Source organism: Fukomys damarensis, unplaced genomic scaffold (genome assembly GCF_012274545.1).
Source record: "Fukomys damarensis isolate Sample0158 unplaced genomic scaffold, DMR_v1.0_HiC HiC_scaffold_39, whole genome shotgun sequence".
NCBI classification, from domain to species: domain Eukaryota; kingdom Metazoa; phylum Chordata; class Mammalia; order Rodentia; family Bathyergidae; genus Fukomys; species Fukomys damarensis.
Window position 1 is genome coordinate 41,950,422 of NW_022900951.1, and position 22,462 is coordinate 41,972,883.

Genomic DNA, 22,462 nt, shown 5'->3' on the forward strand with positions numbered 1-22,462 from the left:
TCCGCCGAGGCCTGGCTGCCGCAGAGTCTGAGCTGCTGGGACAGGGCGCTTGGCACCCGGGAGCATCCCCAGCTTTGGCTCGGCGCTCGGGGTAGGGGCATGCCCTAAATCGGGAGCGATGTGACTCTCAGACTCCCACTTCACCCAGGGAAGCAGGCTTGCTGAGGCCGGAGCCAAAAGGAGCCCATGGGAGGGACGCAAGTCAAATGTTCTAAGAAGGAAGAGAACAGAGTATTGATTGAGGTCATTCCAACCAAAGCTCCTGAACTGTGGCCATCAAGGGAATGAGACATTCGTTCTCAGGCTTCTTCACGGCCTGACTTCACCCCGTCCAACCCACAGTGCAAAGAGAGAATCCATTATAACCCAGGCAGAGGAGAAGGCAGATTTTGTGGTTATTCCCTCAGAAGGAATAGAGAACAGAACAGAGGAGAGACACTCTCCATTATCCCAAGACTGGCAGCGGGGAGCCCTGGAACCTATCTGGAGACCTCATGGGAAGAACAGCTGTTGGACCAGCAAGAACATTTAGAAAAAGAAATGGAGGAGGCAAAGAAAATGGTATCAGTACTGCAGGTCTTGCTGCTCAGTGGATCCTTACCTGAAGATGAACAGGAGAGGCCTCTGGCCCTCTGTGAACCCGGAGTCAATCCCGAAGAACAGCTGATTATAATCCAGAGTTGTCTGGATCAGAGCATGAAGGAAAATCGAGACCTAAAGAAAGAACTGCTGAAATGTAAACAAGAAGTCAGAAATTGTATACAGGGGATCAAGGATGCCTTGCAGCAGAGATTGACTCAGCAGGACACATCTGTTCTTCAGCTCAAACAAGAACTACTGAGGTCAGCTATGGACAAAGATGAGCTGCATAACCAGAATGGGTCTGCAGAGGAAGCTGGATGAGAGGAACTGGATCTTGGGAGAATATAAAAAAGAGCTGGGGCAGAAGGATCTCCTCCTTCAGCAGCACCAGGCCAAGTTGGAAGAAGCACTCCGGAAACTCCTGGATGCCAGCAGGTGACCAACTACAGCAGTTACAACTCTCAAAGCAATGGCTTTCTCATTCCAGCTGCAGGAAAAGGAGCTGCTTCCATCACTCACACAGGGACCAGCGACCTGCAGCTTGTCCGAGATGCCCTGAGAACCCTTCTCAACAGCTTCAGCGGCCATGACCCTCTGCACCACACCATCGACAGCTTGGAGCAGGGCATCTCCAGCCTCATGGAGTGTCTGAACCTCGTGGAGACACAGAAGAAACAGGAAAGCAAGGTTCGGGGCAAGTCACCCAGAACTCAGGCGGGTAGTGAATACCGGGAGTTTTGGCCACCTCATTCAAAATTGCCTCACTCAGAATTCTCCAGCTGTCAGCAGCGCCTGCCCTACAGTGCTCTATTTCACTGACCTACGCCCTTCATGGTCAATATACCAAAGAAGTTGGGGAGGTGACAGTGAAGGATTTTAAAGCAGCTATTGATCAGGAAGGGAATCAATGGTATCTCTTCAAAGCACTGGATCTTGAGTTTGGCACTGTCAAAGAGGAGCTTTTCTATGATGATGATGCCACCCCTGGATGGGAAGGAAAACTAGCCTGGATGGAAGAAGACTATGGAGAGAATTAACCTTGAGGATTGAAATCTGATTGCTCTCTGGCTGCTTCACTCAGTAAAGGGGACTAAAACCAGAGTGCCCTAAGAAGTTTTTTAATTGTGCTACCAGTATCAAAGCTTCTCCAAGTGTGAAGGTCATTGGCCAGTCCTGTTACCCAGCATACCAGGTACTTGAAATCACTATCCAAATGTAGGCCATGGGCTCATCTGGAATTCCTTGTCCATGGGAACGGTGTTTTGTTCCACTCTGAGGACAACAAACCTAAGGCCTTAACCAATGGGGATGAGTAATCCCGCTCCTGTGGGGCATGGCTGCTATTATCTGGAACCTGGGAATTGGATGCATCACTCCTGTGTGTTATGGTATTAATTTAATTGGCCTCAATGGTTGCACCAATCAGAGTCCCTGCATTTGTACTCACAGACAAGGCAAAGGTACCAACTGTTCTGCTTCTTTGCAGATACTGAAAACTAAGAATAACTCATGAGGTGGCACCAAAGATGAAAGCTACTCTTCAATAATCATTTGAACTGGACATGGATGATTCTGAGTTGTTGATTGGATGGAGAAAGGGCTGCCCATATTGTGCTGTACAGTGCTAAAACCATAAGACCTTGGGCCACTTCTGATCTTAACTGATTATGAAGCTTGTCCTTTAGCCCACATAAAGTATATTTCATGTACTACAAGTTTTCTCTGGGACTCTTTAACATTAGAGCCATTTCATTTTCTTCAAACTGATGACCTTGGGCCAGGCATATAGCTCAGTGGTTCTGCCACCTGCCTTGCAAGAGCAAGGACCCAAGTTCGATCCCCAATATGAAAAAAAACAAAAACAAAAACAAAACAAACAAACTGATGACCTTTGTGTTTGAAAGGAATTAGGAGTGAAATGGTCCTTAAAAAATTCAGGCGGGTATGGAAACGTGCTGCTACCATACCTTCTTGACTTTGTCTCATGACTTTCTTTTTTTTTTTTTTTTTTTTTTTTTTTTTGGTACCAGGGATTGAACTTGGGTCTTTGCGCTTGCAAGGCAGGCCACCAAACCGCTGAGCTAAATCCCTAGCCCATCTCATGACTTTCTTTAACTCACAGAATCTCCTTTGCAGTTAAAAGGACACAGTCCATTAATTCAGTGTTTCTTTGTGATTTATGAGTGCTGAGCATGAATTACTGGTCTTTTCTCATTTTAAGATCACAGTTACTTTCTATTACATATTTAGTTTAGGCTGATGTTTTAGGGCACAATAGAAACCATGGGGCATGGAGCATGAGTTGTGAATGGCAGGGTTGATTTAGGGGAAAGAAACCTAGAATCAATCACTTCTCATATGCAACACCGTCAAGTGTAGAAGCTAAAAGTTCAACTGCCAGAGATTACTTCATAACCTGGGTTTTCTCATTCATCCACCCAGCACTACCAACTAATCAGAGAAGCAGTCTCTGACCACCAGCGTACACTGCCAAACAGAAGAGAGGACAGATCAGTTTTAGGTTCTTAATCTATGTCTTCAGTTCATCTCCTCTCTTAAGATGCTGAACATACTACTCTTTGGAATTGAGATAACATCTTATTGTTTTATATGGACATATCTTTTAAAAATAGTTCATGTTTGGAGAATTCTTTTATACTCATTTGCTTTTTGTCTGAGAACCATGTCTATTTTTATAACTCAAGCGTGAGTTCTATATACTCTCAACATTTTCTATACTGTCCATTTTCTAGGGAACCCAGCAGCTTTTATACAGTCTCTCACCAACTCTTTTTTTTTTTCTTTTTTTTGGTACCGGGGATTGAACTTGGGTCCTTGTGCTTGCAAGGCAGGCCACCGAACCGCTGAGCTAAATCCCCGGCCCACCAACTCTTGTGGTTTCAGAACAAGCTTTATCGTATTGCAAGTATACTAATGACAACTAATTTCTGTCCAATTCTACCTGCTATTTTAGTTGTGGGAGTAGTTTTATGTAATCCAGTTGATTGTTCTTCAAGCAGACCAAAGAAGTTCAAAAAACATTGATTTCTTTTGTTTAAGTTTACTTGGTATTCTATTGAAGGATAATTTATCATCAGAATAGCTGGGAAAATTTGGGAAAGTCAGCCATAAGCCAGAATAATACATTAGGAAAGCAAGTAGAAAACAGTGAATTTTAAGTTTTTCTTTTTTCCAAGAATTCTGGAGAAAAATTCTTTATGTTACCAATTTCTCTGTTGCATGAATTTTAATGTTTTGCTATACAACAGCATGAGGGTTATCAGGCCAAAATTTCTTATTATATTCCCGTAAAATTTTTCTTGAATGTCTCTTAAATCAGTTACTTGTCAGTTTTCTTTCAGTGAACAGTCTTACCGTTATGTAAAATTTAACTTTTCAGAGAATATTAAATCAAAGAAAAATCTCAGAGTCCTTTTCCTTGTGTATTATCTGACTCTTTTGGAAAAGGAGTCACCATCATACCTCCATAAGAAGCAGAAGTTGAACTCAGAAGAGAACATGGGATAATTTTTCCCCCTTTAGCTCATTAATCTCATGTACCATGGGTACTAGCTAATCATCCTTAAGTCACTTAAATAACTCTTGTGTAAATTGTGTTAGTGATCTTCATTCCAGTTTCTAAAGTAAAAGGAATCTTCTCAACAGGAGTAGGTATGGATTCTGTAGTGAAAAGTCTCCTACTTGGCTGCAGTCTCAGGGGCCTTGAGATTTATTCATACTATTATCGCTTAGAGGCACTCGTGAGATATTCCACCCTGGTACTTCTGAATTTTTTTTCCTTTAGAAATCTAAAGAACTAGAATAGTTAGAGTTCATAAAATGAACCGAACCATGTTAGGTTAAAAGCAAATGACTTTTCAGTGCTTGTGACAATACCATTTCATTTGTGGTACAGCCTAAGTTTTCACCATTGTATTTTCACTTTGTTTTGGAGTTCAGCAGATACAAGAGCCACTCTTATAAGGAAATATTCAACTTTTTCTATTTAAAATTGTGTCTTGCTATGCTGGTTACAATTCCCCCTTTTTCATTTCAACTCTCAGTCTTGAGGGCCTTAATGTACTACATCGTTTGGCTGGATGTCTCTTGTTGGACTGGCATCTTGGTTTCATCAAAGGTAGATGGATCATAAGCAAAGGCAGGCCTGATACTCAAGCCTAAAAATGCATCACACTAAAAATTTGTGAACTCAAATGTAAAAGAAAGTCAACATCAGGGGCTATCCCACCATTACACCTTTTAGAAGGGCTTTTTGTTTTTAGACGATCATGTATAAGAATCCTCTTTTTTAACCTCTGCAGCTCTACTTATTTGGGAAGTGTTAGCACACAAGTGACTTTTTGATACTCACAACCTCCTCAACAATCTCTGAATGTATTCTCTTCTTTTCTGAAGATATTTACAATGAACTGTCTGCAGCTTTGTCCAAGATTTCCCTGGTGATGGTGAGTCAGGAGATGTCCCAGCTTGGGGGCAGGATGTGACAGACAAGTGGAGTCACTGTCATAAGACCTTTCTGCCAGATTTAAGCAATATCAGAGTTTTAGAACTGAGTTTTATCTAGAGTCCACTGTCAAGTTTAACTATGTCTAATTTTGCAGTTGGCATCCTAACTTCCTATAGAGTTTTGGCAGATAGTTACAAAGTTTATAAGCAGACATAAAGCAAGCCAATGAGAGCAAAACAAATTCAGTCTCTACAACAGACTTGAATTAAGAAACATAGTAACCATGCTAATTGAGGAAAGCCAATGTCTGGTAAGCAAGCTTAGATTTGTCAGAAAGATATCAAGCAAATACTAGAGAGCCATCTCTTCTTTTATACTGATATGAATTACCATTTGGGAAAAACACAAAATTTGCTGATGCCAAGACCAAGAATTACACTTTAAGGACATCTTTAGGATTTTACAGGTACAAATACAGAACTGTATTTAATTGTGAATACAATGTGCAAAATTTAATACCTATATTGCCAAGTAAGAAACATACATTTTTGAGCAAGATTGTCTCTTATCCAGCAAGAGGAACATGGCTATGATTAAAGCAATACACAGAGAGCTCATTTAGCAAAACAACTTAGTTATTTTTGCAGCATATCTAAGACAAAAATCATGACTGTGTTGTATCAGAACGAAGACATTTTTAAAAATGAAGAAAATCACATCATAGTAGTTTGTGCAATCAGAATTGTGAAATAAAATTTTAAGTAGTCCCAGCGCTTGGCAAGTTGAGACAGAAAGTTCATGGTGAGTTTGAGACCAGCCTGGGCTACATAGCAAGACTCTGTCTGAAGTAAATAAATAAATAAAATGTTAAGTAGACATCTAAGTATATAGGAAATCCCTAAAACTGATATTTCAGGAAAATTAACTTTTAAAAATTTATTCTTTAGACATTTAATTTTGTTTCTGTTTCTGTTTTTGTTTTTTACCAGAGATCGAAATTGGGACCTTGTGCTTGTGAGGCAAGAAGTGGCACCACTGAGCTAAACCCCCAGCCCTAAATATTTAATTTTAACAAGACAGTGGAACACAATAAATTATTTTGACAAATCTTAAGCCTTTCAAAAATAGTTTTTTTTTAAGTTTTATTAAGAACAGATTGGGCTGAGCATTTAGCTCAGTTGTTCCACCACCTGCTTTGCAAGTGCAAGGCCCTGAGTTTGATCCCCAGTACAAAAAAGTCACTATCTTGAGATTTATTATTTTAAACAAATTTTGACATTATTTTTGTGTATTACAATTTTTTAAAAAATATCTTTTAAAACAAACTATCTCTAGAAATGTTTCATTCAAAAGTTATACCGTTAGCATATATGATCAATTTTAAATAGAAATAACTGTTATGCTATTATAAAATTATGCCATCACTGATAGGCCATCGATATTTTAAAATTATGTTATTAACTTATATTTATGTTAAGGTTAAGTCATTTAAGCCTCTAACCAAAGCTAGTCCAAAAATATGGGGACTGTCCCTGAATCCTTGAGAATCTCTAGATAGGCTGTTTGTTCTAACCTAGCTCATCAGACCATTCAAAGGCAAAAAAAATTTTTTTCATATTCGGGAGCCAGTGGAAGGCAAAATAAGACATCTTTATGGTCTAGAACTGTAAAACCATTGGGTGTTTGAAGGAATCTTTCCCAGCAGAGTTTAGGAGTTGGGGACTGCTGGATATATAGTGATAACTGCCTCATTTATAGCATGGAGATCTGGTACTAAACAGTAATCACCATTGAGCTTTGGACTGACAAGGCAGTAAAATCCCATAAGGGAGCAATTTATTTATTAAAGGTTGTAGCCTTGCTTGGATTTCAGGTTAAAGAAAATACTGTTTATAGCATGGGAAGGCATGCGGATCTTTTAGCTTAATTACTACTAAAGTGACAGTAATAGCTCTCACAGGTGTGTCAGGGACCCATACCTGTGGTTTAATAGTAAGATCAATTAGTATACAGTAATCAGCATTGCCAGAAATGGAAACCATTGCCACAGTTGTGGGACTGCTAGGCAAGCAAAAGATAATTTGAACCCTCAACTTTGTTAATAAGTCTTAGCCAAGTAAAGGGACTAGACATTCAGGCATTACCAACAGGGCATGGGCAAGGAGAAAATCATTCCATAAACAGTACAGAGAAGGAGTAAAGCTTATGGTCACCAGAGTTGCATTGATGCCCATAACTTAAAAGGAGTCAAAAACCAATTGTCTGGGATAGGAGGTAAAACAGTATATAAGAGGCCCCACAGTTAAGGAGGAAGCCAGTGACCTTACCTGTGCACCCAGTGTTACCCTAAGCTCCATCCTGCTGATGGTGATCAGGCTGGGGCTGACAGGCGCTTCGGGCCTCCTCATTCCAAAGACAACAGTTGGGGCTCTGGACTAGAGTTCCTTTGATCCTTGGGACAGTAAACCCCCCAGTGCCCTGTCTTGCCACATTTAGGGCCAGGTAGCTTCAGAGGGCACCCAGCATCAGGACAATCTCCATTCCAGTGGATATTCTGATGGACATGACACTTATCAGTTAGCTTGCTCACCTTGGGGTAATATATACTTCCTATAATGCAGCAAGAAGCTCTGCATGCTTCTTTGTCCTCTTGTTCTCATTAATCTAAGCTTCCTTTTTCCTTCTTTGCTCCTTCTCTATATCCTGCTATTAAAAAACAAACAGAATTAGCAATGTTTAGTAGGTCATCAATAGGAGTTTTAGGTCCCAAAGACATCTTTTTACAATTTCCCCCTAATGTCTAGAGCTGACTGAGTAAGAAATCTGTCTTTAAGGAGGAGTCAGCCCTCATAGGAGTGAGGGTCAGTCACGGTATGCTTTTGTTGTGAATGATGAGTTAGAACAGTAGAGATGCGCCACACTCTGTGTCAGATTTGAGCCTGTTTATTATAGCCAGTGGCCGAGGAGGGGCTAGTGCCCAGAAGTTTTCCTGGGCAAAGGGAAGCAGTTTGATTTCTCCTTTTAAATCATGCTTTCAGTTGGGGAGGGCTCAGGGGAGAGCAAGCGGAATCTTACAGAAGCAGAACCATGCCAGGTTAGTCGGTGGGGGGGAACACAAGGAAGTTTCACACACACTAGGTGAGCTACAAAACATCCTGCAACTGTGGCAAGTTTACTGCCAAGCAGGATGTGGGGGTTTTGGGTGCTTTGTTCAAGCACAAGCACTTTGTCCAAGCGCAGGTACAAAGTGGCATTAAGGCACAAGATGGAGTCGGCTGGCTATCACACTTTCGCATAGTTTCCTTAAGTCGTTCAAGAAATACTTCTGGCTTTTCACTTGGGCCCTGAGTAGTAGCCTGTTTAGTTTACCAGTGTGACTTTAATAGCCTTTAATTCTTCTAGAATGCAAATTACGAAGTGTCTGCAGTTTGCATATCATCAGTGTAATTGTAATCCTATTTAGGAAGGTCTGTAAAGACAGCTTTAGGCCCTATAGGACACCTATCATCTAGAATGTGTGTATCATCAGCATAACGTTTGGTCCTTGCAGTTACTGAGAACCTTTCTGAATCTATGAGTCTGACCCCAAATAATGTTGATGTCCAAGGCTTCTATGTATTTCTCAGGATTATCTGAAAAACTACTCAAATCCTGTTTGATTGATTTAGGTCTAGCATAGAGAAAGTTTGTTGAACTCTAAAAGTTCCAAATTCATCCAATAGCTCCTGAAGAGGAGTTGTTGTAGCATTTGCTGAGGACCTTGAGTAAGAAGAACAGGCCCCTTTTTGTCTGAGTTCTGAACATCAAGGTTATCTTCCCAGTCAGGACATGGCTCAAAAGAAGAAAAGTCATCCAAATAAGGGAGTCCCGTTTTATTCATGAGTTCTCTTACACCTCGATCTAACTTATATTGGAAACATGTCAGTATTATCCCCTAAAGCAAAGCAAGTTTGCACAGAAGATACATTCGACCATTTTACAGAAAAGGCCTAAATGGAGTATACTCACAGGATGCTTCGGAGAGGGGAGTCAATAAGACACATCTGTGAGGGGAAAAAAAATCCACATTACTCAGAAATGGGGCCCCCCTACTGATAAAAAGGAAACAAACTGATACAAGGTACAAAAAGGTGTGCCTCTTTGCCCACCTATAGACCAAATATCGGGGGTAAGGCATCCTGCTCGAATCCAGATCTGGGTGGTCAGCCAGTCTCAACTGGCCTCTGTTCTTTTTGTAACTACTGGCTAACATAAGGTGCCTCACATCAGCTGTACATAACTTTGTATTCTGCCAGTATATGCATGGACGGAGACCTGCCAGTCATTCCCCAATGCATGGACTAGCGTATACCATCTAACATATACCAGAAGACTACATAGCTGTCTTTGAATCCATTGGCACATACATCAGACTCAATATTCTATACAGAAAAAAAAGAAAATGAAAATACTCTCAGAACAGGAGTGCATATTGCAAGCAATTACAAGAGCTATTAACAGTATGCCATCTTCTGACCAAAAGCAGAGTTACTCCTGAAAGTGGCAGAAATCTGAAAACCTAGGAATAGAAGCTAGTACAGAAGGCCAAGTAAACCTAGGGGAAAACAAGCTTCACAAACATTACAGCCTGAAACATCTTATCCAAAGCATCTTACCCATTTATAAGGACACCTTGCCCAAAGCAAAAAGTTTACATATTTTGGAACAACTCCAAGCCCATATGCTGCTGCAGCATAGTATAAACAGAAGGGAAGAAAGACTCATGATCTTACTCCAAGAAATAGAGGAAGTGGGGAGATTGCGTCTTTCCACTCAGTCAATCAGTGATCCAAATCCTTACACCAAAGATGTTACCAAGAAGCTGGGCATCAACATGGCAAGGTCCTAACATTGCAAAGAGCTGGCTAAACATTTCAGACAACATGCACAGACCATGGGACAAAGTATATATAGACTCATTGCAAAAAGATAGATTTTCAGAGAGAACAGGAAGGAAGGGGGGAAGGTGGAGAGAGAGAGAGAGCTCGTGCTTCTGAAGTGAAGATGGGCGTGCACCAAGATGGCAGCTGTACTGAATAAAGTCCCAACTTGCAATTGTATGATTAACTGGATTTTTTGAAGAATACCCTTTTCTTCCTATGAGGTCATTTTTCTTCACCAATAAATGGGCTGTGTTTACCTTCCTAAATGGGATTACAATTACACTGATGAAATAGGTCCCTATTTACTCTTTAGTTGGATGTCCCCATTTAGTTTCTTTTGAGACTTGAAGGTTTTCCAACCCTTTACGCATGGTCTTGACTTTGTATAGGCCCTGGACCTTAGCAACACGCTCAGAGGATGTTATCTTTTCTTGGGCTAAAGTTTGAAACTACAAGCTTGTATATATTTTATCTATAGCTAGTGATTAAGAAAAAAAAGGAAAAATGCAAAGAAATCACATCTTCTTTGTTTTTCAAGTAGCCCCAGCTTCCTGTCTGCAGGCCTACTAATTTCTAACTTACAATAGTAAGTATATATTTGTTTGTTTCTTATGATTTTTAATTGACAAAGAAAAGTCGCATATATTTATGTTAATACAGATAGAGGGGGGAACCTCAGCGTTTTTCCTACTCTAATACAGTAACACAACACTTCTGACACTAGATTTTCCAGCAAATACCATCCGGGTGTCCTGGAATCCAATTTGACTTTGACACCATCTGCCCATGACACAATCCCACAGGTATAGTCCCACAAAACTGCCTCCACTGCATATGCTAGGCACAGGTCCCAGGTTACAATCTGTACTTCTGACTGCCTAGCTATAAATCAGAGTTCCTGTGACCTGGGTTCTATTAATTTCCTAGAACGGCTCACAGCTCTCAGGAAAATACATCTACCTATTTATTAGAAAGGTTGTTTCAAAGAACAGAGTTGAGGGCTGGGGATTTAGCTCAGTGGTTCCTCTGCCTGAAAGCACAGGGACCCAAATTTGATCCCTGGTACCAAACAAACAAACAAAGAACAGAGATGAACAGCCAGATGGAAGACATGCACAAGGTGAGGCATGGGGAAAGGTGTACAGAGCTTCCTCAGTGTCTCTGGGTGTGCCACCCTCCAGAAACCTCCAAGTAGTTAGCACTCTGGAAGCTCATTCAAACTAGTTTTTTGCTTGGTTTTAGTTTTTAGTATATGTTTGCAGTACGTAATGACTGCATTCATCATGGGAAATTGGTACATGTACATATCTTCATTCTTTTTACTTCCTCTTCACTCCCTCCACAAATAAGTCATTTTGGTTTTTATGGAAGCTTACTCACATGAACATGATTGATTAAATCATTGGCCATTGGTGATCAGTCCTCAGTCACTCTTCCCTCCTTAGAGGTTGTGTGATGAGCTGCAGGTCCCAGCCCTCTGGACAGTCCTTGGTTTTTCTGGTGATCAGCTCCCATCCTGAAGCTACCTAGGAGTCAAGAATTACCAGTCATTTCATTAGCCCAGAAGAGACACTGTGAAGCCAGGTATGGTGTCACACACCTATAATCCTAGCACTTAAGAGGCTAAGGCAGGAGGATCATGAGTTCAAGGCCAGCCTGGACTACATAGCAATACCCTGTTTCAAAAAGCAAACAGTCCAGGCATGGCAGTGCACAACTATAATCCAAGCATTTGGGAGGCTGAGACAGAAGGATAACTGTGAGATTGAGGCCAGCCTTTGCTATATAGTGAGTTCAAGGCCAGCCTGAACTACCTAGCCAGACCCTGTCTCAGAAAAACCAAAACAAACAACACTCTGATAACTCCAGAGATTCTAGGAGTTTTTAGGAACTCTGTGCCATCACAATATCACAGGTGTACATGATGTTTTGAAATATGTATATGTTCCAGCCCTGACACCCAAAAAGAAAAACAAAAATGTTTTATTAACCTGCTACCTAGTCTTTTTCTCTTTTCTCGTTGCTCTTTTCTCCATGGCTGGGGATGTAGCTCAATGGTAGAGTGCTAGCCTAGCACACTCAAGGCCCTGGTTTCTATCCCTAGCACTGCAAAATAAAAATGATAACAATAATAATAATAATAATAATAATCTTAACTGGTTGTTATGGCATATACCTGAAATATGTGTATGTTGTAGATATGTATATGTAGTTTTAACCAAATTAATTAACATGTGCATTTCCTCAACTTATTTGTTTACTTATTTATTTAAGGGGCTAAGACCCCTTAAAATGTACTCTCAGTGATTTTCAATTATACAATACATTGTTACTAACTGGAGTCACCATGTTGTACAACAGATCTCTAACTTGGTATTTTCTTCCTATGGCTGCTGTAACAAATCATCTCAAACATAAAAAGAAGAAATTCCCCTTTTTTGGTAGCTTAACACAACAGAAATGTTATTTTCATAATTATGGAGCTCAGAAGCTAAAGTCCAGATCACTGGGACAAATGAAGTGTTATTCCTATGAGGCTGAATGGGATTCCTTGCCTTATGGCCACATCACTCCAACCTCTGCCCTGAGGTCACATTTTCTTCTCTTTTTAAGTCATTGCCCTCTACTGTCTCTCTTATTCTTATAAGAGAGAGCAATTGCATGTAGGACCAGGCTTAGTCTGCTTTCTCTGTTATAATAGAATAGCACAGACTAGATAATTTATAAAAGAAAAAATTTATTTCTCACAGTTCTAGAGGCTGGAAAGTCCAATATCAAGGTGCTAACATGTGGGTGAGCATTTTTTGGCTGCATAAGAACATTATGAACAGCTGGGAGTGGTGGCATATGCCTGTAATCCCAGCACTTGGGAGACTGAGGCAGGAGGATCACAAGTTCGAGGCCAGCTTGTGTTACATAGTGAGTTCAAGGCCAGCCTGAACTACATAGAAAGACCCTGTCTCAAAAAACCAAAACAAACAAACATAATGGAGGGCATCACATGGAGGGAGGGGGGACAACATGCGCTTTTTTATTATTATTATTATTATTATAACGCCACTCCTGTGTTAACTAACCTACTTCCATGGTGAGGGTATTAACCTATTCATAAAGGCAGAGCCTCCTAGAGCTGATTCTCTCTTGCAGACCCCACCTTTCAGTACTTTCATAGTAGCAATTAAATTTCAAGATGAGTGTTGGAAGGTACAAACCATAGCAGGGCCCATCTGAGTAATTCAGGTATCCTCCAATTTTGGGACTCAACTTAATCACACCTGCAAAGTCTTTCTCTTTTTGCCAAATAAGATAGCATTCGCAATTTCCAGAAGTTAACATATGGCTAGCTTATTATTAAACCTAGAACACTCCTTCCTCTAGTCCCCAAACATTGATGTCCATCTCACGTGGAAAGATGTTCACCCTATACCAATATTATCAAAAGTGTTGATCTGGCCTAAGGGTACAACTTAATGGTAGAGCACTTTCCTAGCGTGCACAAGGCCCTGAGTTCGGTCTCCAACACTACAAAGAAAAAAGTGTTGATCCATTGTAGCACTAACTCAAGCCCAAAGTCTCATCTAAATATCATCAGCTGAGAAGTTCCAAGTCTCACTATATAAATCAGATATAGTGGGTGAAATACTGAGTATGCTAACCCAAGGCAAAATTCTCCAGTTGTAGACTAATGAAATAAGAAATAAATTATCTGTTTTCAAAATGCAGTGATGGAATAGGTATAGGATTACCATAAAACATTCCCATTCTAAAAGGGAGAAAATGGAAGATATAAAGAAATCATTGTTACCAAGTCATTTTGAATTACAGCAGGACGAATTTCATTAGGTTTCAATGCTTGGAAATAATTCTTTGTAGCTCAAGGATCACCATATGGGTCCAAGACTTTATCCTTGGAGTCATTTCTGTTTTTATTGACAGGTAACACATATTTGAAACTCAGTATTTTTATCACCCTGCTTTTTGCCTGCAGAATTTTTGGAGTCTGATAGCTTTCTTTCATTTCATCCTATCTCTATCCCCTTCAGTACAAGCTGGCAGTGTTTCTGCCACCATAACTTTCTTAAAAATGCTTTGGATCTTATATGTATTTCAAAGGAATTCATGCCATTAGGCAGGAGAGTTCTCCACAGATCTTTCTTTGTTAATCTCATCACCATTCTACCATGAATGCTGAGGGACTACATGAATCATGAGCCTACTCTCTTAAGTATTACCAAAATATTGCCCAGCCATACCTTGGTCATTCTGTCTTGAGCAGTAGTCCCCAACTGTTTTGCCCAGGGGCTAATTTTGTGCAAGACAATTTTTCCATGGACAGGGGATGGGAGAGGCTTCAGGATTAGATTTTCATAGAGTGCACCCTAGGCCCTCTACATGGGCAGCTCACAATAGGGTTCACGCTTCTATGAGACTCTAATGCTCTGCTAATCTGACAGGTGGCAGAGCTCTGGCATTAATTCCAGCGATGAGGAGGGGCTGTAAATACAGATGAAGCTTAGCTCATTGGCCACTGCTTACCTCCTGCTATGTAACCAGTTTCCTAACAGGCCATGGACCCTCCTGATGGAAGACCCTTTCTTGCTCTAGAGTATGCCTTCCTAACAGCAAAGCTAATTTTAGCAGATTTTGCAATTGGATAGGCTGAGAATTTCCAAATCATCAAGTCCTGGTTCCTTTTCGATTAACAGTTCATACCTCAGTTCATTACTTTCCTTTGACATTTTACTATAAGTGACAAGAAAAAAAGGGGGGGTATCCTTGGGCCAGGGATTTAGCTCAGTAGTGCTGCCTTCTGCCTCGTACACAGGTCCCAAGTTTGATCCCCAGTACCAAAAGGGGGGTGTCTTTAACACTTTTCTTGGAAATCTCTTAAGCTAAATATCCAAATTTATTGCATATAAATCTGCCTCCACATAACTGTAGGACCCAATTACACTAAGTTTTCTATCACTTTATAACAAGAACAACCTTACTGATAGTTTCCAATCAGTAAATTCTGATAGTTCCTTATTTGCTCATGAGCCCTCACCAGCAGCACTTTTAAAGGTCATATTTATCTCAACATTCTGATTATGATAGCAGGTGTATTCTCAAACATGATACAGATTTTCTCTAATGTGTCCTTACTCCCTTTGATCTTTCACCAGCAATGTCTTCAACATCCACCAATAATCTGTTTTAGATTATCTAGGCTTTTTAGTAATCAAATTTCTCAACAGTCTTCCAGCCTGTTCCTATTATCCAATTACCCTATTCCAAAGCCATTTCTGCATTTTTAGGAATTTGTCACAGAAGCGTCCCCTTCCTGGTAGTAAAATCTGTATTAGTTTCCTATTGCTAGCATAACAAATTACCACAAAATTAGTGTCTTAAAACAACAGAAATTTATGTTTTCATAAATTTCATATGTCTCTAAAGGCCATAAATTTCATATGTTTCTAAAGGCCATAAATCCAAAATGAGTATAAAAGGACCAAGGTCAAGTTGTTTACAGAGCCATATTCCTTCCAGAAGGTTTAATAGAGCACCTGTTCCATGGCTCTTCTAACTTTTGGTAGCTGCTGACATTCCTTGGCTTGTGACCATGTCACACTAATCTCTATCTCTACAATCACATTTTCTTGTTCTCTTCTATTTGTATCATATTCTCCTGCCTCCCTCTTATAAAGACATTTGTGATTGCATTTAGGACCCACCTGGATAATCCAGGATAAGCTCCCTGTCTCTAAATCCTTAATCCAATCACAATGGAAAACTTCCTTTTGCCATATGGTAAACATTCATGGTTTTAGAGGTCAGGACATGGATTTCATTGACAAGGGGTCATTATTCATCTTACCTCAGTAAAAGAAAAGAATATCCATATAAAAGTGGGGCAACAGAGCCAAGAAAACTCAGAAATTGGCTTCCATAATATTAGCAGTATGCAAAAGCAACAGAAGAGGGAGCTCTGACATTTGAGAAGCTACTCTGAACCCCATCCTTCCAAAAGTTTAGGAAAACTAATTTGATACAAAGAAGAGCAGCCAAAATGTACCGAAAAATATTGCTATAAAAATGAAAGAACAAGCTTGCCAGAAGCATGTGCTTATAGATCTGAAAGAATCACAAAGCAAATAAATAAACACAACACATGATGGCATAAGACAAATAAAAGACAGGAAGAAGAAACATGTTTTAAGAAATAAGGAAGAGGGCCAGAGATGTAGTTCCGCAGGGCCTGCCTAGAAAGTGCAAGGTCCTGAGTTCGATCCCTGGTACCAGGAAAAAAGAAAAAAACAAAGAAGAAAAGGATTTGAGAACAATTGACAAATATCAGTTTAAATAATACCATACCATAAATCATAGGAGTCTTTGAAAAAATCAAAGACTAAGGGAAGAAAACAAATACCAAAAGCTATAATTCAAGAGAACATAGTAAGGCATGGTGGTGTGCATCTGTCATCCCAGTTACTCCAGAAGCTGAGACAGGAGGATCACAAATTCAAATCTAACCTGGGCAATTTAAGGAGATCCTGTCTCAAAAAAAATGGCTGGGAATGTAGCTCTGTGTAGAATGAGAATGCCCCTAGGCTGTATTCTCAGTGCTGAGAAGAAAAAAAGAAAGCTTCCTGGAATTAAAAATGAACTAAAAACAAGAAAAAACATTGGAAATTACATATTGAAAAAACACATCATATTCTTTTCTGCTTCCAGCCAAAATGGAGTAATAGAAACCAGATTCATCCTCCCACCTGAAACAACTTTTAAAAATGATAAAACATTAAATAATGGTCTTCAAGACATTGAACATCAGAAAATGAAAATTGTGATCCCTGAGAAAATGGAAACAAATTGTGGACAATAGGACAATGAAAACATTTCTTTCACTATGGATGTAGTACAATAAGAATATTTCTCATACTTTGGACTGCAGGACTGTATCTAATGACCCACAAACTTACCCAGCAAAAAGCACACTCTGTGCCCATTTGCCTTTCACAACCAAGGATGCATTTGCCAACCACCAACAGCAGAACCAGTCCAAATCCTACTAGTAAAAGCCCTACTATCCCTCTAGGCTCTGGAGTGGTCACCTCTTCTGACTGTCTGTCTCTCATGACATGCACTTCAATAAATTTCTTTCTACATTTGTTCTGTTCTTAGCAAATTATTTTACTGCCCTCCATACACTGTCAAGCACAGCACAAATGAAGTGAGCCACACAATGCCTCACTCTTTGTTGATTCCAGTCATAGAACAGAGAGGGGATCCCAGAAAGAGCCCAATGTTCTCCCTTAGTTAAGGAGATAGACCTGACATCCACAACCTAAAAGATAAGTTCGTGTTGGCTCACAATTTCAGTGGATTCAGTACATGGTCAGCTGGCTCCAAGACAGAAACTGCATGGCAGAATGGCGTGATGAAGAAAGGCTGTTCATCACATGGCAGCCAAGAGGCAGAAAGAGAAGGGAGGAACTTGGGAGGAGAATACACTCTTCTAAGTCATGCCTCCAGTGACCCACCCTTCCAACCAGGCCACACTTCTGAATGTGAGACTTTGGGGAACATTTTAGATCTAAACTATAACAGAGAACAAGGTAGCTGGGGTTCACAGGGTAGGGCACCAGGGAGGAGAGATACCTAGAAAAGGAAAGAGCTCCAGAGCTCTGCAGCAGGTCTCACTTGGAGTTTTTAGCAGAATATTCCTCAGCTCATGCACAAGAGAACTCAAAGCTGGACAAAGAACCACCAGAAAAGATTAGGTAGAATAATCTTTGGGTGCACAAATGGTTGGAAATAGTCACTGTTTGCAGCAGCTGGAATGGAATGCCTCATAATCCACAGGGAATTGAGTTGAGGACTTAAAAGGCTTTATGTCAGTAGTGGGGATAAAATTAGCCCTAGTCTAAGTGGTGCTCTGGCCCAAACTTAAAAGCAGAATCTTTAAAGGATTAAACTGGTTTATTAAAATAAATTAACTCTGTCTCAGAATACAGCATAATAGTATTTATAGAAAAATAACCAAAAAAAAGGGTTGGGTATGTAGCTCAGTGAGATAATTCTGGGTTCAATCCCCAGTAACAGGAGAAAAAAAAACAGGTATACAAAGAACCAGAAAAACATTATCCATACTTTGGAGAAAAACTAACCAATCAAAACAGACCCAGAAATGAAATGACATAAATTTTAATATCAATAGCTAGGATAATTAAAACAGTCATTATAAATTTATTCCACATATTCAAAATCTAGATTAAGTACATTAACAGGGGCATGGAAGATTTTTTAAGTCTCAAGTAGAACTTGTAAACATGAAAAATACATTGGATGATATTAATGACAGTTTAGATATTGCAGATGAAGTGATTAGGGAACTTGAAGACATAGTAATAGAAACTATCCAAATTGAAATGCAGAAGGAAAAAAGACTGAAAAAATGAATAAAGCATTAATCATGGAATAATTCCAATTAGCCTAATATGAGATGTGATCTGGAAGTCCTCCTTTGTGAGTGTCTTTACAAGGGGTGATCAAATATACCCTGAGTGCCTCTGTCAAGTGCCATCCGAGAGCAGGCTCAGAAGGACATTACTGTGTGCCTTTATCCACCTGTTCACCAAATCTGACACTGTGCAACTTCTGGCTCTTCCCCCAAATCACAATGACCATGAAAAGTAAGTGTTTTAAATGGAATCAGACATTAAGGCAGCCACAGTAGTGCAACTGTAGACACTCACAAAAGAGGATTTCTAGACCTGCTTCCAAAAATGGCAAGAACAATGGACTAAGTGTGTAGGAAACAAAGGGGAGTATTTGGAGGGGGGGTTCTTGGCAATGTGTCTTTTCCTATAATATTTTTTTTATTTGGTACCAGGGATTGAACTCAGAACTTTGTGCTTGCAAGGCAGGCAATGGAACCACTGAGCTAAGTCCCTGGCTCGTATAATAATTTTTTTTCTTAAATGTTCACAGTATGTTGTAATCACACCTTGAACATGTTGTTTTCTCTTGAGAGTAGGAGGAACAGAAGAAATTAATAAGGGAGTAAAACATGTACCTGAGAAAATCAACCAAGAATGACCAACATGAAGTAATATGCTCACAAATTATGAGAAAAGTAAATGGGTGTAATATTTGATAGCAACCCTTTATTCCAGAATAAAGTGGAGTAACAGGATATACTTGAAAATAAAATGTGGGCCAAGAAATTTTAAAACTATCTTTGAACTTTAAAGGAATTGGATACATTGCTCTCAACTGGCAAGAACTCAAGGACTATTGTCTTCATAAAATCTTCCTGAGGAATCTATTAAAGAACAAACTTTGCAAATGAAAATTATTGTCACTGACATCAAGAATGATGGTGGATATTAAACTAAGAGCTAAAACAACACCAGTAAGAGGGAGATGTTGGTATGTAATGGCTCAGGCAAGGCAGCTATAGTACAACTATGAAAAGCATTGAGACAATAGGGGAGAATATATTTACATTTTGGAACTATTCCCAATAATCATATTAGCATTAGTATTATTATTCTGAGACTGAATGATGTGGGTGGCTAAAAAGGGGTTAACAGAGCAGGCCTCAAACTGCTGTCCTGTGAGAGGCCTCTTCAACAGGTATCCCTGGGCTGGCACCTACGAACATGATTTCAGGAGACGTCCCACCCTCACCTAACTGATGAGGGTGGCTTGCTGTGCCTAGACAGTGCTGATGGTGTGGTTTATGTTGACCATCTGCTCTCATAAATAATAAATAAATGAAATAAAAACATTTCTTAGCTGGGCGTGGTAGCTGGGAGCCTGAGGCAAGAGGATCAAAAGTTTCAGCCCAGCCTGGCAGATTACATAGCAATACTCTGTTTCAAAATAGATTAAAAAACAGAAAAGGGCTGGGGATGTACCTCAGTGGGAAGGCCCCTGTCTCAATCAAAACTTTTCTACAGCTTAGTAGCTGCTTTGGAAACATAGCAGTCCTTCCTTATGCTGCAGCCTGGATCTCAGGACTGCTGTAATGTTAACCCTATGAATGCTGATTTTATGTCTAGGGGCTGAGGAAAACAGTTTTTTAATGGCTTTGTATTTTGTGGCTATCACATTTGAGTGTATAATAAAAATTTTTGTAAAATGTCATATGCATCATTTCATCCATGTAAAATGGATCTTCCTGCAGAGAAAGCTGCAGAGGAAAAAAAATCCAGTATTACTGGATCAGAGAGCTCCCTTTTTGCTGCCTTTGGGCAGCTTGCAATTTCAACTTTTTCAAATACTGGAAACAGAACAAAGTCTCCATTTGCTTATTGAAGCCTCAGGTAAAAGGGAGACAACATGAAAACAGAGATAATGCCCAGGTTGAAATATATTTTTAAATTCTTCAAAAGCAGCTTTTAGTTTGCTGATGTACTTTTTGTTTTGTTTGTTTGTTTTGTTATTGCTGTTTGTTTCTTTTGTACTGGGGGTCAAACCCAGGGCCTTTACACTGAGCTACCTCCTCTGCTCCTTTTTTTCTTAAATTTCTTTGAGACAGGGTCTCGCTTAGTTACTAAATTGCCAGGCTGAGCTCAACCGTGCAATCCTCCTGCCTCAACCTCCCGGCATACCAGAATTACAGGCATGTGCGACTACACCCAGCTGCCAACAGTGCTCTTATGGACATGAAAATCCTGGCTCAGAGGAGCTGATGGTCTTCCAGCCTATTATACATCTATGTTGAGTAGGTCTATTTGGACTCTCAACCCAACAAGATAGAAGGACTTTAGAGAAATCCTGATTTGTCAATTGGACTTGGAACTTGGCCATCTGACCCTTCCTTGTCCCCTACTAAAGAAAAGCCTCTCCCTGGCCTTTTTAAAAAATCTTAGATTCATAGACCCAACTTCTTGGTGGTGACCATGAGCTGAAACCTGACATCCTTTGCACCGTTTCTGTCCTTCTGTGGGCTATACAGAATTGAAAGCTCATCTCAAAGAACAGGGCTCAGGTGAAGACATCCTCTGCAGGCCATCAATGATGAAATTATGGATACCGGTAGAACTGTCTGGGTCATAGACAAATGCCAACAGGAAAGGGCATGTTTTCAGGAGACCATATGAAATTGCACTGGTGAGTGACTAAATTCCTGCCTCCGAGACGAACTGCATTCCTAACTTGTGATTCCTCTTGAAAGCTGCCAGTTGAAGGAGAACACATCACAGGGTGTGCAGCCCCTTCACTCACTCCCTACAGATCACACTCAGGCCTCTCTGGCAGGTTTCTCTGCTTTTGGCTTTCTGATTACTTGCAGTTTGTGCTAATGGACTAGTAGCCTGACTGCTGCCCTCAGCTCTCTCCTGACACACAACTTCTTAGAAAGGCAGTTCAATGTAGTTCTCTCATCCAGGGGTTGAATTGTTTTTAGTATGCTCACTGGACAAATGATTAAGATGAAAGGAATGAGAGATTATGGAAAGGCATCTTTTAAAAGTTCAAAATTTCATGATTCTTCCTGACCAATTCCTGGATGTGATGTGTCTTTCTGGTTGAATTGCATAAAGATGAATAGTTGAGAAAATATTTCTTGCCTTCTTGCATATGACCTTTCCAGGCTAATCTGAATAAGAATAAAATGATTGGGAAATATGAATTTATGATTACTGAATGAGACACACTGATTTTGTAACAGTGAAGAAAAAGGGAAAAACCCCAGGGAGGAGCAGGGGTGTGGAGAGAAAGCATTGATGACTTTTATTTTTTCGGAACTGCTTCTGGAAGTTTTCCCTTCTTCCTGTAGAAGAATGCTTCATGCTTTGTTCCCAAGCTGCCTGGTGTGGGCACTTTGAAATAAAACCAGTTGCAAAGTTTCCCATCACTCCTGGCAGTGAGGTCTCTAGGACAGTAGGAGTGACACATGATTTTGTACATGGCACACAGAACACTTCCAGATGCCACCCACACTCATGACAGCAATGGGCCTGTTGTGGATAAGTCATACTGATGGGACCTGGCCACTTTCAGGTAATCTCTCTGAAATCAAGTTCTAAACTGGGCTATTAGGATTGGACTGGGGAGGAGACTCTGTCAGTTTGTACTACCTAAATAACATGTCTTACTAGGAGTGCCCTGACAACAATAAACACTTGGTTTCCAGAGCTATCACATGTGCTTTCTAGGATTATACTTGCATCTGCACTCAGTTATCCTGACTCTGCATCAGCCCTAGAAGGCAATCAGGTTACCTTCAACTTATCAGGAAGGTTTGGGCTAAGCCTCAACTAATGCTGTGTGCCAGGCAAAAAGAGATTAGCACAGAAATTTAAGAAGGAAGCCACCTGGTTTTCTAAGATCCACTTTTTTGGTCAATGGGATTGTTTTATCTGGTTAAATCCAGAACTCTGGAGGGTATAACTGAATTTAACACTGCAGCTGGTCTCACCTTATGCTTTGGTCCTACTGATAATTTTGCTGTTAAGGTGCCTTGACCATCTTGGCAAAGTAGTGCACAAGTTACTCA

At 40.2% G+C, this 22,462-nt stretch overlaps 1 pseudogene; it reads left to right on the plus strand.

Moving 5' to 3' along the window:
- The first annotated feature begins 186 nt into the window (after nt 1-186).
- Nucleotides 187-1,636, plus strand: LOC104849838 (annotated as a pseudogene).
- The last annotated feature ends 20,826 nt before the right edge of the window (nt 1,637-22,462 follow it).